Source organism: Nelumbo lutea, chromosome 3, assembly GCF_056320005.1.
Source record: "Nelumbo lutea isolate HS-2025 chromosome 3, American lotus-T2T, whole genome shotgun sequence".
NCBI lineage: Eukaryota > Viridiplantae > Streptophyta > Magnoliopsida > Proteales > Nelumbonaceae > Nelumbo > Nelumbo lutea.
This window is the reverse complement of record NC_142686.1, coordinates 71,282,282-71,299,206: the sequence shown is the minus strand read 5'-3', so window position 1 is coordinate 71,299,206 and position 16,925 is coordinate 71,282,282.

Sequence of the window (16,925 nt, the reverse complement as noted above, 5' to 3'; positions counted from 1 at the left end):
TTAGCAAAAAAGATACCTTTCCTTGGAGTCCCTTTTAGATAGCACAAAACTCTCTCAGTAGTTGCTAAATGTGTATCAATGTGAGAATGCATAAACTGGCTGATTACACTAACTACATAGGAGATATCTGGCCGAGTCATGCAAAGATAAAGTAACTTTCCAACTAGTCTCTGGAACACCCCCTTATCAAGTAACAATTCACCTTTAGTCGCCGACAACTTATGATTTAGATCAATAGGAGTAGAAGTAGGTCGAGCCCACAGTTTCCCGATCTCTGCAAGGAGATCAAGAACATACTTCCATTGAGAAATGAAGATACCATCCTTAGATCTGGCAATTTTAATTCCCAAGAAATATCTGAGTTCTCCCAAGTCTTTAATTTAAAACTCAGTGTTAAGAAAACTCTTGAGATGAACAACTTCCTGAGTATCAATTCCTATAACCACAATATCATCAACATAGACAATCAGGAGGGTCAATAAAGAGTCTCTCCTCTTAATAAACAAAGTATGATCCGACAGAGTTTGTGTGTATCCAAAAGCAACAAGAGCAGCCAAAATTTTGTCAAATCAAGATCTAGGAGACTGCTTAAGGCCATAAAGAGGCTTCTTCAGTTTATAAATCTTTCCTTGTATCTCCTTCCCATACACCCCCGGAGGTAAAGGCATATAGACTTCTTCCTTTAGGTCCCCATTCAAAAAGGCATTCTTTACATCAAACTAATGAAGAGGCCAGTCAAAAGTAGTAGATAAAGATAGCAAAACCCAAACTGAAGTCATATTAGCTACTGAGAAAAATTTTTCCAAGTGGTCAATACAATACATCTGAGTATATCCTTTAGCAACCAAACAAGCCTTATATCTCTCAACAATACCATTAGAATGATACTTAATAGTGAACATCCATTTATAGCCAATCGGTTCCTTTCCCTTAGGTAAATCCACAATTTCCTAGGTATTGTTCATATGCAAAGCATCTAGTTCAGTCATCATAGCATCTCTCTATTCTGGTTTGGACAAGGCATCTAGGACAGACCCGGGAGTTACATGTGTGGAAACAAATGCAAGGAAGGAATCGTAGGAAGGGAAAAGGAGGTTGTAGGATAGGTGTTTGGAAATACAATGAGCTATGCATTTTCGTTCGCCTTTGCGAAGGGCAATAGGGAGATCAAGGTCAGGGATGGTATCTGAAGTGGTAAAAGAGGGCTAACATGTTATCTCAGTAGTGATGAGAGGAGCAAGAGACACATCTAAAGGCATGGAAACAACTTGCATGTCTCTGAGTCTTTGTCTCTGGTGCCACCTTTGGATAATAGGATGGGAAAGAAAAGAAGGGGGATGAGTAGTAGGAGAAGGGGGGAGCAAGGATAGATGACTCAACTGGAGTAGACTCTATGAAAGATTCAATGGGGATTGGAAGAGGAATAGATGGTAACAATGCAAACAACTTCTCTGAAAGCTCCCCCTCAAGAGAAATAGCAAAAGAAAGGGACTAACTCTGCAAATGTGACATCTCTAGAAACAAAGCGAGTGCCATGAATTGGATCAAACATCAGTACCCCTTTTGTGTTGAGGCATATCCCAAAAAGACACACTTGTGCACTTTAGGCTCAAACTTATGTCTTTGATGACTGTGAACATGGACATAGCAAGTGCACCCAAACACCTGGAGAGGAAGAGAAAGCAAATCTTCATTTGGAAAAAGCAAGCTAAAGGGAGTTTTAAACCTCAGAACCCGAGAAGGCATTCAGTTTATCAAGTATGTAGCTGTAAGAATAACATCACCCGAAAATTTAACAGGAACATGGAAAGCAAAATAAAGGCTCCTCGTAACCTCAACCACATGTCTATTTTTCCTTTTTGCCACTCCATTTTGTTGAGGAGTGTAGGAGCAGGAACTCTGATGAATAACTCTAAAGGTATCAAAATAAGAGGAAAGACTCTTCTCAAAATATTCCTTTACATTATCAGATCAGAATATTTTGATCCGAGTGTTAAACTAGGTAAGAATAAGTTCATGAAACTTTCGTACAATATTTGGTACTTCATCTCGGGATTTTAGAAGGTAAATCCATATGTAACGAGATAAATCATCAATGAAAAGAATAAAATATTTGTAGCCCCCATAATAGGTAAATGATCTGGACCCCACACATCAGAGTGCACAATATGAAAAGGAGAAACTGATCTTTATTACTCACTTAAAAAGATTGTCTACAATGTTTAGCAATTTCACATGACTCACAATGAAGACTCGTTAGGGATATTCCCTTAAACATTTCTGAAACAAATGACTCAAAGCTGAAAAAGACAAATGACCAAATCTGAAATGACATATCATGATTCTATTAACTGACTCTGATAAAACAAACTTTAAAGAAACTCCACTAGGTAATCCAAGACTTTGATCAGAGACATCCAGCAAGTAGGAAAGAAAGTTATGTTGCAGTTCAATGATTTGGTTAAACTACTAACAGATAAAAGGTTAGTGCTAAGTTTGGGAACATGAATGGTAGATGATAAAATAAGTGAATCTGAGGCTTTAATATTCCCCTTGTCAGATATGGGAGCAAGAGACCCATCAGGAAGAAAAATCTTCTCTCTACCCAAGAGGAGCTGGTATGAGTAAAAGAGGTTGGGTAGGCTAGTCATATGGTCTAATGCATCGGAATCTATAATCCAAGGAATTCTACAATTGCCTGAGACTGTAGCATGATTTAAAGAGATACGAATACCTGAATTGGAAAAAGCAGATGTAGAGGGGGTGCCTGAGGAGGAAGATGCAACAATAGACTCCAAGTGATTTACCAAATTCCCATATCTCTCAAATTCTACCTTCACTACTGCAAACTGTTCCATAGTAGATTTTTCTTCACATTCAGACACTGTTGCAACATTTGCATTCTTAGGGTTTTCAAACTGACTACCCTTCTTAGAGTTGTTGTTGTTCTGGAACCTCTCAGGAAGAAGATCTGGATGAAGCTTCCAACAAGAATCCTTAGTATGTTTCGGCTTCTTGTAGTATTCACATATCACTTCCTTTTTCTCATTCATGCCCTTTGGTTTTATTCTTGCATGTGCAAAATGTTCTGGAGGAGGTGGGGTCTATAGTTGTATCTATCGTCTGCACCCTTCATTGCTCACCATAGAGTATGCTTGCACAAGTAACATATCATCCTTGGCCAAGATATTCCACCTTATAATATCAAATTCAAGATTGAGTCCTGTAAGGAACTCAAACACCCTGTTTCTTTCTACAAATTTCCTAAAAATTTCAGCATCTTTGTGCTTTCCCATGCAAATGTTTCCATAACATCCAACTCCTACCATAGTGACTTTAACATCAAATAATAGACAACCACACTCTTCTCCCCTGTCTTAAATTCTTCACATCACTCTTTAGTTTATAGGCCCTTGCAACATTTAATTTCTGAGAATATGTCTCTGTCACACTATCCCAAATCTCCTTGGCTGAAGTCACCCACAGATAGTGTTGGCTTATATGGGGCTGCATAGAATTTACCAACCACCCAATAACTGTGTAGTTATCCTGCATCCATTTCTCATATGTAGGGTTAGACTCATCCAGCATCACCTTACTATCCATTAGAAACCCTACTTTACCTATACTATAGACATGGATCTTAATGGATTTTGCCTACGCAAGGTAATTTGCTCCATCAAGTTTAGTTGTAATCACTCCTATAGAAAAGGAATCCATGGGACCAACCCCCGACATCGGGATCTGCTTCACCTCACTTCTAGATTGCTCAATCTATCAAATGAAAATAAAAAAACAATGTTTTTAACCTTTATAGACCTAACTAAGGTCATTCAGGCACTCAAAAGCTCAAAAACTAAGGTTTCACCGTACCTAGCCTCCGAGGAGAAAGAGAGAAGAGGTAGCCGCTCAAACCAGAGCTATCCAAATGACTTCCAACTGCAGCCACCCACATTTGGAGATAAAAAGGAACCCTCTAAGACTTGAGCGCCACACCCAAACAGCCTCTTTAACCTGCAACCGGAAATTCTCTAGTTGGCTAGGGTTTTGGGAAAAAATTGCAGTCCCACTTTCTTGGCAATCTTCGACCAAATTCTGACCCTCCAAACCCTCTACCAACTAGGCAAACAAGATCTTTGAATAATCAGCAATTTATCTCTCCATACACCTTTCAATTAGAAAAAAGATGTATGGAAAAAAAGAAAAAAAAAGGAAAGGGAAGAGAGACTTACTCTGATACCAAGATGTGATTCAAAACTAATAGAATCAGTAGAATATTTCAAAATAAAGTAAAAGAAATCTAAGAAGAAGAAGGAGACAACAAGAGGAAGGAGGAAGATTGGAGAAGAAAGGAGAAAGGAGCAGTTCGAATTTCTCCTATTTCCCCTACTCTTATCTTTTATAAAACAAACTTAAGTTACATAAATTACAAGGAGGCCCTTAAGTAGGCATCCACATCAGCACTAAACTTAGAAAAACATAAAAAAAAAAAAAAAAAAAAACTAAAGGTCCAATAAGAAAACATAACATGAAAGAACTAATAAGAAAGACACTAATGGACTAGGGCCCATTCGGCCCAGTCTCTCTACACAACCTATTCCCATAAATTAAATGTAGCAAGAGTATACAAGCTAAGGAGTGAAGTGAAGAATTTGAGATAGGGGGAGAAACCTTTGGCTGTTTATTTCTCAATACTAAAATCTCTATGGCAAGAAATTGATTTGATGGAATTTGTAGCTTGGAAAAGTACAAATGATGTTGAGACCTACAAGAAACTTGTTGAGAGAAATAGGGTGTTTGAGTTTTTGACAGGGTTGAATCTAGAATATGACATCGCAAAGCAGAATATCTTATCCAAGGATAGTGTTTCACTGTCTCAAGCCTATGCCTTGGTAAGTAGTGAAGAAAGCAAGAGACTAGTCTAAGTTCAAGGGGCTGGTCTAAATGATCACTTTGCATCGGAGTGAAACCTAAGAGAGTTATAGGAAATCTAGTTGGCTCAAGGAAGAAAGAAATTATTTGAGTACTATAATAAACCAAAACACACAAAAGACAAATTCTGAAAATTGCATCCAGAGCTTCTTCCCCTTTGTTTTCAAAAGAAGTCTGATAATATGAAGGCAAGGAGTGCCAATATTGCTGCTGGTTCAGATAGTGATAGGTGTTTAAATGAAGAGAAAACTGCTAGTGAGTAGTTAACATTTATGAAGACAGAGTATGAGAAGTTTAGAAGGATTATCAGTCACCTAGAGGATGTGGCCTCTTCTTCCAACCCTCCAGGAAATTCAACATCTTCTATATTTTCTCATTCAAGTGTACAGGTATTTGCCAATCATGCAACTATCTCAAATAATCATAGGATCCCTTGGATTATTGATTATGGTGCTTCTAATCATATGACCATCATTTCTACTTTGTTTGTTTCTTATAATTTACTCCCTGGCCATGACAAAATCACCCTAGTCGATGACTCTCTTGCTCCTAGCTCTAGCAAGGGAACCATCAAAGCTACAGACTCTTTGGTACTTCCTTCTAAGGTTTAAAATGTTGATGTTGACGGAAATGTCACTTACCAAAATATAGGACATATGTTGGAAATGTCAGAAATGTCGAGGGGAAATATTGTAAAAATTAGAGACGTTGTGGAAATATGCAATGATATTTTGTAAGTAGCCTAACTAAGTCTTTGAACTGTTGTGTATCTTTTTTTCCTTCCTACTTTGTTTTTCAAGACTTGGAGTCTTAAAAAGTGATTGGGAGTGGCCATGAGCAAATGGAATATATCTGCTAGACACTCCTAGATAGGGCCATGGACAACCTGGTAAAGATGCTTTTGGATTTACATTTTCAGAGTTTGTCAGTCGTGTCATGTTATGTCATTTTCATTTGGGTCATCTTTCTTTTTCTACATTAAGTCATTTATTCCCAGAACTATTTAAGGAAATTAATTTGTCCAGTCTTCATTGTGAGTCTTGTGAGTTGTCAAAACATTGTAGAAGCGGTTACCCTTTGAGTAATAAAAGATATTCTTCTCCATTCCATATTGTGCACTCTAATGTGTGGGGACCTTATCACTTACCTTCTATGTGTGGCTACAAATATTTTATCTTGTTCATTGATGATTTTTCATGATTCACTTGGATATTTTTTATGAAGTTTCATGATGAAGTTCCTAGACTTGTGAGGCAATTCCATGAATTTGTTCTAACCCAGTTGGTACCAAAATTAAAATTTTTAGATCTGAAAATGCAAAAGAATATTTTGAGAAAAATCTAACCTATTATTTCACTGATTTGGGGGTTATTCACTAGAGCTCTTGTGTTAGGACCCCAGAACAAAATGGAGTTGCTAAAAGAAAAAATTCACATGTTGTTGAAGTTGCAAGAAATATCCTGTTTGCCTCACATGTCCCTACAAAATTTGGGGTGATGTTATTCTCACTGCAACCTACCTAATTAACTGTATGCCATCCAGAGTATTAGGGTTTAAGTCTCCCTTCAGTCTTCTTCATCCAGTAAGGACTTTTTTCCTATTTCACTCTGTATCTTTGGTTGCACATGTTATATACATGTTCTAAGTGTCTAGGGACATAAATTTGAACCAAAAGCCCACAAGTGTATTTTCCTTGGTTATTCCCCCACACAAAAGGGTTATTATTATTTTGATCCAAAGACTAGAACTCCATATGTCTCAATGAATGCCACATTTGATGAGCTTTCTTCTTTTTATGATTCTTCTCGGAGAGGCATTGTCCAAAAGAGGAGAATTTGTCACAGTTGTTTGCTCTCCCCCTTCCTATCCTAGTTGAGCCTTCTTTTAAACCTCTTCCTCTTTCAAAAAAATCAAGGGAGGACCACTCATCTCATTCTCATTCTAGTGTTCTTATCCCTCCTCCATTACCTCCTCATCCTCTTTTGATCCCAGGTTGTACCAACGATAGAGAACTAGAAGTGAGCAGATTGTTTCCCTTACACCACATGAGCCTCCTACATTTCCAGTCACAAAAAAGACAAGTACTGATATAGCCCCTTTGGAGCCATCCTTCCTAAACCTTGATATCCCTATTACTATCAGGAAAGGAAAAAGGTAGTGTACTACATATAACGAATGCTATGGCGAAGTAGGGATGAAATAAGAGAAATTGTTGGACTGATTTGTATCAAAAGAAAAAAGATAGGGTTTCAACAAGGAAACATGAGGTCATTTTTCTTCTTCTTGCCTTTACCTAATTAATTAATTCATTTTTCATTCATTCAGTACTATATTGATTCATTCCTTAATTCCTTCATTAAAATTTCCTTGTCATTCTCACATTTATGCATACATTTATTGAGGTGAATGCATGAATGTAACCATATGAACGAATAAATGTATGAATGAGTGGATGCTTGATGCATGAATGCAAAGGAAGAATGAAGCAATGAATGCAAGAACAAATGTGAGAATGAATTCATTAATAATGAATGAATCTATGATTCAATCCATATGCATGAATGCACAGAGGAATGGATGAATGCATAATTTAATGAATGAACTAATGTGAATTAAGGAATTTAGGACTGAATCAATGTAGAAATGAATGAATCAACTAGGTAAGGAACAAAAGGAAGAAAAGAAGAATGAATGAATGTAGGATGGAAACAAGGAAGCAAGAAAATAAACAAAGCAATAAAAGAAAAAAAAAGAATGCAGGAGAGGTCTTGTTGAGTGGGGTTCGATTGTGTTCCATGTGGTTTATGTGGGTGAAATAACTGGTGTAAGGCAGTCAACAGATGGTACTCTGTACTCTGATCCGAATTCTTAGGGATTGACTAGGCGGTTGAACTTAAATACAGGAAGAAAAGGATCAAGAGAAAGTGGTCAGACCCCAAAGGACTATCTACATACCCATTGGCAAGGGATCATGACATTGTAGTTCACAGGAGTTGGAATTCTGGCAAAGATGGAGAAAGATGGAGAGCAGTTGTTTAAGGGATGGAAAGTGGTTAAGATGGAAGGAAGGAAGGAAGAGGGAACACTGATGGTTCAAAGGTAAATGTTGAACCCCCCAAAAGTCCCTTGAATGCAATGGGAAATTTGAAGACTTGGACCAGTCTATACCACAAAGGAGAGACTTTGAACTGAGGCATGTTGCTTTAAGTGATCACATGCCAACATAGCAATTAAATGGGCTGATAGATTATTCATAGCCCAATACATATTCTATGCGAGAGTCGAAGTTAAAAAGGCTTAGGGCCCTTGCTGATTCTAAAAAAGAAGAGACATGGGAGTTGTTACCATCCGTCAAGCAGAATTTTATGTGGGCAGGGACAACAAAAGAAATATGGGAACAAGTGAAAGCAATATACTTGAAAGAAGCTTATTAGCTTACCATTTTTCCCTCACTTCAATTAGGAAAGAGTGGGATTACTACCAAAGTAGAGATTGGGAGAGTGAGAAAGATACACAAGCCTATAAATAGTTGGTTTCCCAATATGTGTTTCCTTTTCTACTAGGACTTAAACCCATGTATGAACCCATTTGGGTACAAATTTTGGGAAGCAAGGGTCTCCCTTCTATCCAAGATGTGTATATGCATTGGTTTAGAGCAAAAAGACAAAACTAGATATTCACCTTGGCCACCTTGCATCTCATGAGTTTCATAGTGGTTTCTTTACTACCAGATTCTTTGAAAATAAGTACTTCAAGGACTTAAAAAACATATGGCCCAAACGATTGTCCCATGAAATGACTTCACTTACACTACCCTAACTCAAAGATCCTAAGACCACAAGGCTAGCTTTATTCTCCAGCACATATAGACCTTCAACCATGATCCTTCTAACAATTGCCTTCCAGGAGGAGAAATCTTGAAAAACACAAGAATGAGGAAGAAAGGTTACTGAGCAATTGAAGGAATATGTAATACTATTAATGGGCAACTTTGAAATATGAATGCATTTGAAAATGAAAGACCAAAAAGCAAAAATATAGATCATTGACCAACAATGGAGGACAAAGATCCATCAACTAACCTCACTTTATCTTTGTAGAGGGAAAGGTGTAGGACTGAAAAAGGTTGACTTACTAGTTGCATGGTTGGAGTCACCGGAATCAATAATCCACAGGAATTCCAAGGTATCAATTGCTACATGGAAAACAAAGGCTAACCTTGCTCCCCTCAATATTTGCATTCTTTTTCTCTCTCTTCCCTTTTTTCTTCTTTCAAAATTCTTAAAGGCCTTCCTGCAAAATTCATTGCCAACCCAAAAAAACAAGCCCAAGCTTTTTCCAACTATAACTTCTTTATCCACTAATATTTTGTTAGTCACATCACTTGAGTCTTCCATCATTGTCATTCTCTTGCGACATCTAGGCTTAACTAGTATTAGAATTGTTAGACATTTTTGTATGCCCTTAGATTCAATCAAAATGATGTACTTTATGAGTTTATTGTAAATGAATAAAAGTGCATATTTGATTCATGTTCCCTTGGTATGTTTCTGTGTAATACCCTTAAACAGGACACTTAATGAAACTCGTGTTAGTTTAGAATGTTCACAGCCAGTGGGTCGGTCTAGGGAGATCTATCCTGACAAGGCTGACACTATGGTGCCACCAAGTCGGTTGGGGTGGCTTGTCTCAGCTACCAGGGTGAGACCCTATGCACATACAATGTGGGATTAAATGAATCTTTGAACTGGACCAGATTTCCAGTATTGCCCTGGACCTTGGAGATTGATGGGCAAAACTAGAAAGTTACACCTGACCCCTAGACTCGATTATGATACTGCACTAGGTGTCGGATTGGGCTGTCTTTGGTGTACCAATCAGTGAGATCCTTAGTGGGGGTCAAAACCTGGGTATGTTGGGACAGTCTGAGAATTCATCTGAGTGGGTGATCATAGTGACAAGATCAGCCCCTTTGTCGGACAAAGGTAATGATCGGGGATGCACTCTCATTGATGGAAACCAAGAATGCCGGCAGCCGATTTCAATCGTTGAGATTTGTTTTGCAAAATATATTTTATATGAGATATAAAAGTATATATATTATGGTTTTGAAATGTTTGCAAATAGGTTTTAATTCCCAGGATCCACATAAGAGATAGTGCAACACTGTTCCTTGCAGCCCATCTGATGGGTTGAGAGGTTAAGTGTATGATCATTGAGAATAATGCCTAATGGGCTAATCTTGCATCTGCCCATAGTCCTTGGGTGTTACAAGGTGGCCTGGCTCAGGGACCACTTAGGGTAAGTGTTGGGCCCATAGAGCCCATCTGATGGATTTCAGGGGGTGCACTGTCCATAACAGTGTATTCAGCCAGGCCTTGTAACAAAGGCTGGGCTGAACCCATGTGGCTAATGTGTAGATCAATGTTTGGGTCCCACGCCATACAAGGAAGCCCAATTGGGCAGCAATTTGAAGGCTAAATGAATACATAACCTTAAATGGGCCTTAAGCCTATTTCGAGCTAGGTTAATTTGATTAGCCACTTAAGGGGCGGATTCTGAGATGGATCAGCTGATAGGATTGAGTCCACACCCTATCCACTTAGAGAGTCCAATATCTAAATAAGATTTAGATCGGGAAACTTCCTAATTAGATTAGGAGATGGCTGATCTAATCTGCAGATAAGATAAGGGTTATCCCTTATCTTAAAGGGACTTCTAATCCATATATGATTTGGGTTAGCAACTCCTAATGGGATTAGGAGTTGCTCCCTTTAAGTCTATAAAAGGAAGAGGGGGCAGCAGCCTTTAGACATCCCAAAACAATCACAAGCAAGCAATAGATAGTCTTGTCTTCAGAGTTGAAATCACAGAAGAGAGAATTCTGCTCCCTACAAATACTCTTTTGCCGCCTCCTTCCTGCAGCCGCTGCCTACAGCAGTTCGATCTCCAGTTCTTGGGAGAAATCAAGATTGGATCTTGATCCCAATCTTTTGGAGAAAAGATTGGTGGGAGTTGTATTCACAAGCCATCCAGGTGATTCCTGAGAAGGATCAAGTTCTTTTGGAAGAACACTGCTGATTCTGCTCCACCCTGCACTGCGCCATCTTCAGTGGGAGCAGATTTTGGATCCTACCTTGGGCGTGAACACCTCCATTGAGAGATATTATTTCTCTGTATCAGGTATTATCTCTCCCTACTCCTTTTTGGTTCAGATCTGGTTCAGTTTATGGTTCAAGAATGATCCTTGAAAATATGATTTTCTAAATGGGGAATTCGATTCCCAGTTGAAGGGAGAGAAAAATTTTTTAAATTCGCCCCCTTATTCAGCAATCTTTGGGCGTCCATATGATCCCTATCCCTTCAAGAATCAATATCACTAGTCTTGTTATTAGGAAGATTTTCCTACACTGTGGAAGCCCGTGACTGGTCTTGCACCTTCTCTCCCCCTCTTTAGACCCATTTGTACATTTTTGTAGGTCCTGACCCTCTCAATCCTAGTTTTAAACTAAAAAAGGGAATACCTATTTTGTCCCAGGAGTTAAAGTTAAAAAGGCCCAAGGCCCTTTTTCTTAAAGACACACGAGTTACTTAATATACATGTGTTTGAGGAAGTTAAAAAGGCCCAAGGCCCAAGGCCCTTTATCGAGCTCTTTTGCTCGTAGTTGCAACTCAGGCGTAGCTTCTCCCTCAAATAGCTATCTCTAGTGGGCACTTCTTAATGTCTGCTTAGAGGGAATTACATGGAGTTCAAAGTACCTAGGTATGTTGTTATGTTGAAAGAATGTTATGCTAAAGTAGGGATAAAAACGAAGAAAATGTTGGATGATTTATATCAAAAAAACAAAAGACAAGGGCATTTATCTTCTTTGTGTTTTTTTTTTTATCAATAACTAGAAATTTCATTAAAAATGAGCAAAATACAAGAGAACATCTAGGAGAGAGAGAAACTCTCTTAACTCTCTCTGAGATGACAATATTGGACAGCAATTATAGAGCAGCCCAAAAAAGTTGATCCCTTTTCCCACACCTTGCTATTCCAAGACATTGAAAATAGCATTCACACTCCTTTTAACCCACTACAACTCGATCTCTATATCTTGAGTTAAAAACTTAAACTTCCACTTTTCATTAGCAAATTTCCACTAGGCATGTTGCTTTAGCCAACTAAAATAGAAAAGAGGAGTTTGAACCAAGGCATGTTGCTTTAAGGATAACATCCCAATGAAGCAATTAAATGCGCTGGCAAATTACTCCAAGCCCAATACCTCTTCTATCCCAAAAGTTGAAGTTTAAAAGACCTAGGGCCACTTTATTGATGCTAATAAAGTTGAGACACATGAGGAAATTAGTATGCACATGTCTGAGGAAAGTAAAGTTATGATAAATGAGATACTAACCTTGCTGCAGCCTTAGCCCTCCCATCCAGTGTATTCCTCAAAGGGCTGTCAACGATTTGGGTCTGCTTAGTGGGCCTGAGTAGACCAAGCCAATTACAAAGGTTCTGGTTCCATGTTTATACCAGAATTGGTAATTGGTTCAGTTCTGATTCCCACACCCCAAAACTGGTTCATACCCAAAACCGTTTATTATGCTCATTCTCTACAACATTTCCAACATTTTCTTATAATATTTATCATACCATAATTTTGAAATGCCAATGATGATAAATACATACATAATGGTGTTCATCAATCTATCATATAAAAGATTTAGAAATTTTCTATCAATTTTATTAACTCTATATTATCAAATTTTAAAATTTAGGTTAACATTTAAATAGAAAAACCGGTTTCGAGTTTGATCGGTTCAGTTTTTATCCTATGTGATTGTATAAGCTATCCTTTACATTAAGAGTGATGGTTTTGGGTCTACAAATTTGTCCCGATTGAGGATCGATTTGGTAGTGCTTTTGATTTGGTCAGACCAGAACCCCTTCCCGTTGACAGCCCTGTCTCCAATGGTAGCCAACTTTCATTCAGCCACCACATAAAGCGTGATAAGATGAGAAACAATCAGTCACTGATCCAATGGAACAAAAAGAATTTGAAAGTTCATTGAACATTGGCGTGTCTTATACTCACATTGTTATCGAAGCTGGAAGGAGTAAACTACACATACAACCCAAGCGAATTAGAAACCCACACAACCACAAGACAATGCCAAATGTAGCGGGGAAGTGAGATGGTTACAATGAAGATCGCATTGGCTTTTTTATAGTAATGCTATAAGAGGTTGCGCAGCACTCCTGCAATTCCTACATTCTTGGTGTGTGAACTGAAGGGAATGAGAGATCCATCCCATGGACGCCCAAAGATTGTGAAATAAGGGTGAATTTCAAAAAAATTTCTCTCCCTTCAACTGGGAATCACATTCCCTATTTAGAAAATCATATTTTCAATGATCAATCTTGAACCTTAAACTGAACCAGATCTGAACCAAAAGGAATGAGAGAGAATAATACCTGATACGGAGAAGTAATATCTCCCAACGAAGGTGTTCACACCCAAGGAAGGATCCAAAGACTGCTCCCACTGAAGATGGCGCAGTGCAGGATGGAGCAGAATCAGCAGTGTTCTTCCCAAGAACTTTGTCCTTCACAAGAAACAACAGGATGGAACGTGAGCACAACTTCCCTTTTCAGTCCTTTCTCAAAGAACTAATGTCAAGATCCAATCTTGACTTCTCCCACAGCTGGAGATCGAACTGGCAAACAGGGCGGCAAGAGCATGGAGGCGGCAAGAGAGTATTCGCAGGGTGCAGAATTCTCTCTTCTTGATTTCAGCACTAAAGAGGATCTGATGTATTTCTTGTTTCTCTCAAGGCTGCCGCCCCCTCCTTCCTTTTGTGAACTTGAAAAGATCAGCTCCTAATCCCATCAGGAGGTGCTTATCCAAATCATATTTGGATCAGCCTTCTCTTCTAGTGATAAGGTTAAACCCTTATCTTATCTACAGATTAGATTAGCTTTATCCTAATCCCATTAGGAGGTTTCTAGATCTGAATCACATTCAGATCTGGACTCTCTGAGTGGATAGGGTTAAGACCCTATCCTATCTGCTAATCTATCTCAGAATTCGCCCCTTTAATTAACTAAATTAATAACCCAGTTCGAAATGGGCTTTAGGCCCATTAAGCTTATGTGCTCACTTAGCCTTCCTAACTGCTGCCCAGTTGGGCTTCCTTGTATGGCGTGGGACCCAAGCATTGATCTACACATCAGCCACATGGGTTCGGCCCAGCCTTTGTTACAAGGCCTGGTCGAATACACTGTTAAAGACAGTGCACCCCCTGAAGCCCATCAAATGGGCTCTATGGGCCCAACACTTACCCTAAGTGGTCCCTGGGCCAAGCCACCTTGTAACACCCAGGGACTGTGGGCAGATGCAAGATTAGCCTATCAGGTATTATCCTCAATGGTCTTACACTTAACCTCTCAGCCCATAATGATCATACACTGCCCGACAAGAGAGGACCTCTCCCTCAGCTGCAAGGAACAGTGTTGCACTCTCCACTTATATGGATCTCAGGAATTAAAACCTTTTGCAAACATTTTAGAAACCATAATATATATACTTTTATATCTCATATAAAATATATTTTGCAAAACAAATTTCAACGGTTGAAATCGGTTGCCAGCAGTCTTGGTTTCCAATAGTGAGAGTGCATCCCCGATCATTACCTTTGTCCGACAAAGGGGCTGATCCTGTCACTATGATCACCCACTCAGATGAATTCTCGGATTGTCCCAACATACCCAGGTTTTGACCCCCGCTAAGGATCTCACTGATTGGTACATCAAAGACAGCCCGATCCGACACCTAGTGCAGTATCATAATCGAGTCTAGGGGTCGGGTGTAACTTTCCAGTTTTGCCTATCAATCTCCAAGGTCCTGGGCAATACTGGAAATCTGGTCCAGTTCAAAGATTCAATTAATCTCACACTGTATGTGCCTAGGGTCTCACCCCGGTAGCTGAGACAAGTCACCCCAACTGACTTGGTGGCACCACAGTGTCAGCCTTGTCAAAATAAGTCTCCCCAAATCGACCCGCTGGCTGTGAACATTCTAAACTAACAAGAGTCTCAATAAGTGTCCAGTTTAAGGGTAATACACAGAAACATACCAAGGGAACATGAATCAAATATGTACTTTTATTCATTTACAATAAACTCATAAAGTACATCAATTTTGATTTAAGCTAAGGGCATACAAAACTGCCTAACATGAACATATCAGAACCGAGGAAGTTATTGCCTCTACCGCACCCAAAAATATTTTCTCCAAAAATGATAAATGCTTTGATTCCAGGCAAACTACATCATGGACATACCTGTGCCACTTCCAAGTCCGTTATCACATCCGAGTCCCGTTTGCGTGCACACGACAATCACCTGTCAATAATATCCAATCAAAAATGGTTGGAATAGGAAATGTCCAAGAAGTGAATACAAAGGAAAGAGGTTATAGTGGCTCATTCTGGACTCCAGTGTATGTGAAGCAATGGTTCACACCAACTCCGGTTCGAACTCCTAAATCATCTCTGCTCAATGCAAAATAGTAGAAGTGCCAATACCTGAAGATGTACAGGTGAGTTTAGAAGAGTAAGAAAAATTAGAAGGGCAGCAATGACAAAAAATAAATGGCAGCCTTGTAAAAAGTGTTAGCATATACAAGCAACAACAGCTTACAAGGTCGCAGTTGTTGCTAAAACCATAGTAGGCGGTGCGAGCTACTAAGAATGCGCCTGCAGTGACAATGTTGAATTTGGTTTAGAGATATTTATTCATCTGTGCATGTCCAAAATCAACACCACATGACAAAATCATATGCAACCATAGCAAAAGATTGAACATTGAGTATGGGTTGGAACAGTCATTACCTAGATTAGCAGATTCCAAAGGAGAAGAGAAAGAGAAACCAACCTTGCTGCAACATTAGCCCTCCCATCCATTGTATTCTTCAAAGGGCTGTCAACGATTTGGGTCTGCTTGATGTGCCCGAGTAGACCAAGCCAATTACAAAGGTTCTGGTTCCCTGCTTATACCAGAATTGGTAATTAGTTCGATTCTGATTCCCACACCCCAAAACCAGTTCATACCCAAAACCGTTTATTATGTTAGTTCTCTACCGCATTTCCTACATTTTCTTATAATTTTTATCATACCATAATTTTAAAGTGTCAAAGCTGATAAATACATACATAATGGTGTTCATCATTCTATCATATAAGTAATTTAGAATTTTTCTACCAATTTTATAAGCTCTATATTATCAAATTTTAAATTTTAGGTTAACCGGTTTTGAGTTTGATCGGTTCGGTTTTAATACAATGTGATTGTATAAGTTATCTTTTACGTTAAGGGTGACGGTTTTGGGTATATCTCCCGATTGAGGATCGAATCAGGAGTGCTTTTACCAAGGTCAGACCCGAACCCCTTCCCACTGACAGCCCTGTCTCCAATGGGAGCCAGCTTCCATTCTGCCACCACATAAAGTGTGATGAGATGAGAAACAATGACTCACTAATGCAATGGAACAAAAAGAATATGGAAGTACATTAAACATTGGCATGTCTTATACTCACATTGTTATTGAAGCTGGAAGGAATAGTAAGTCACATGAGTAGACAAGTCCTTCCCCAAAGTAGCAAGACCTCGAAAAATCCTAAACTGCACATACAACCCAAGCGAATTAGAAGCCCACACAACCACACCACAAGACAACACCAAATGTAGCGGGGAAGTGAGATGCTTACAATGAAGAATGCATTGGCTTTTTTATAGTAACGCCGTAAGAAGTAGCGTAGCACTCCCACAATTCCAGCATTCTTGGTGCTAGAACACATCAAAACCGAGGAAGTTATGGCCGCCGCTGCTACCAGAAAATATTGTCTCCAAAAATGATACAAGTTTTGATTGCAGGCATACTACAGCCTGGACATACCTGTACCACTTCCAAGTCCGTTATCACATCTGAGTCCCGTTTGCGTGC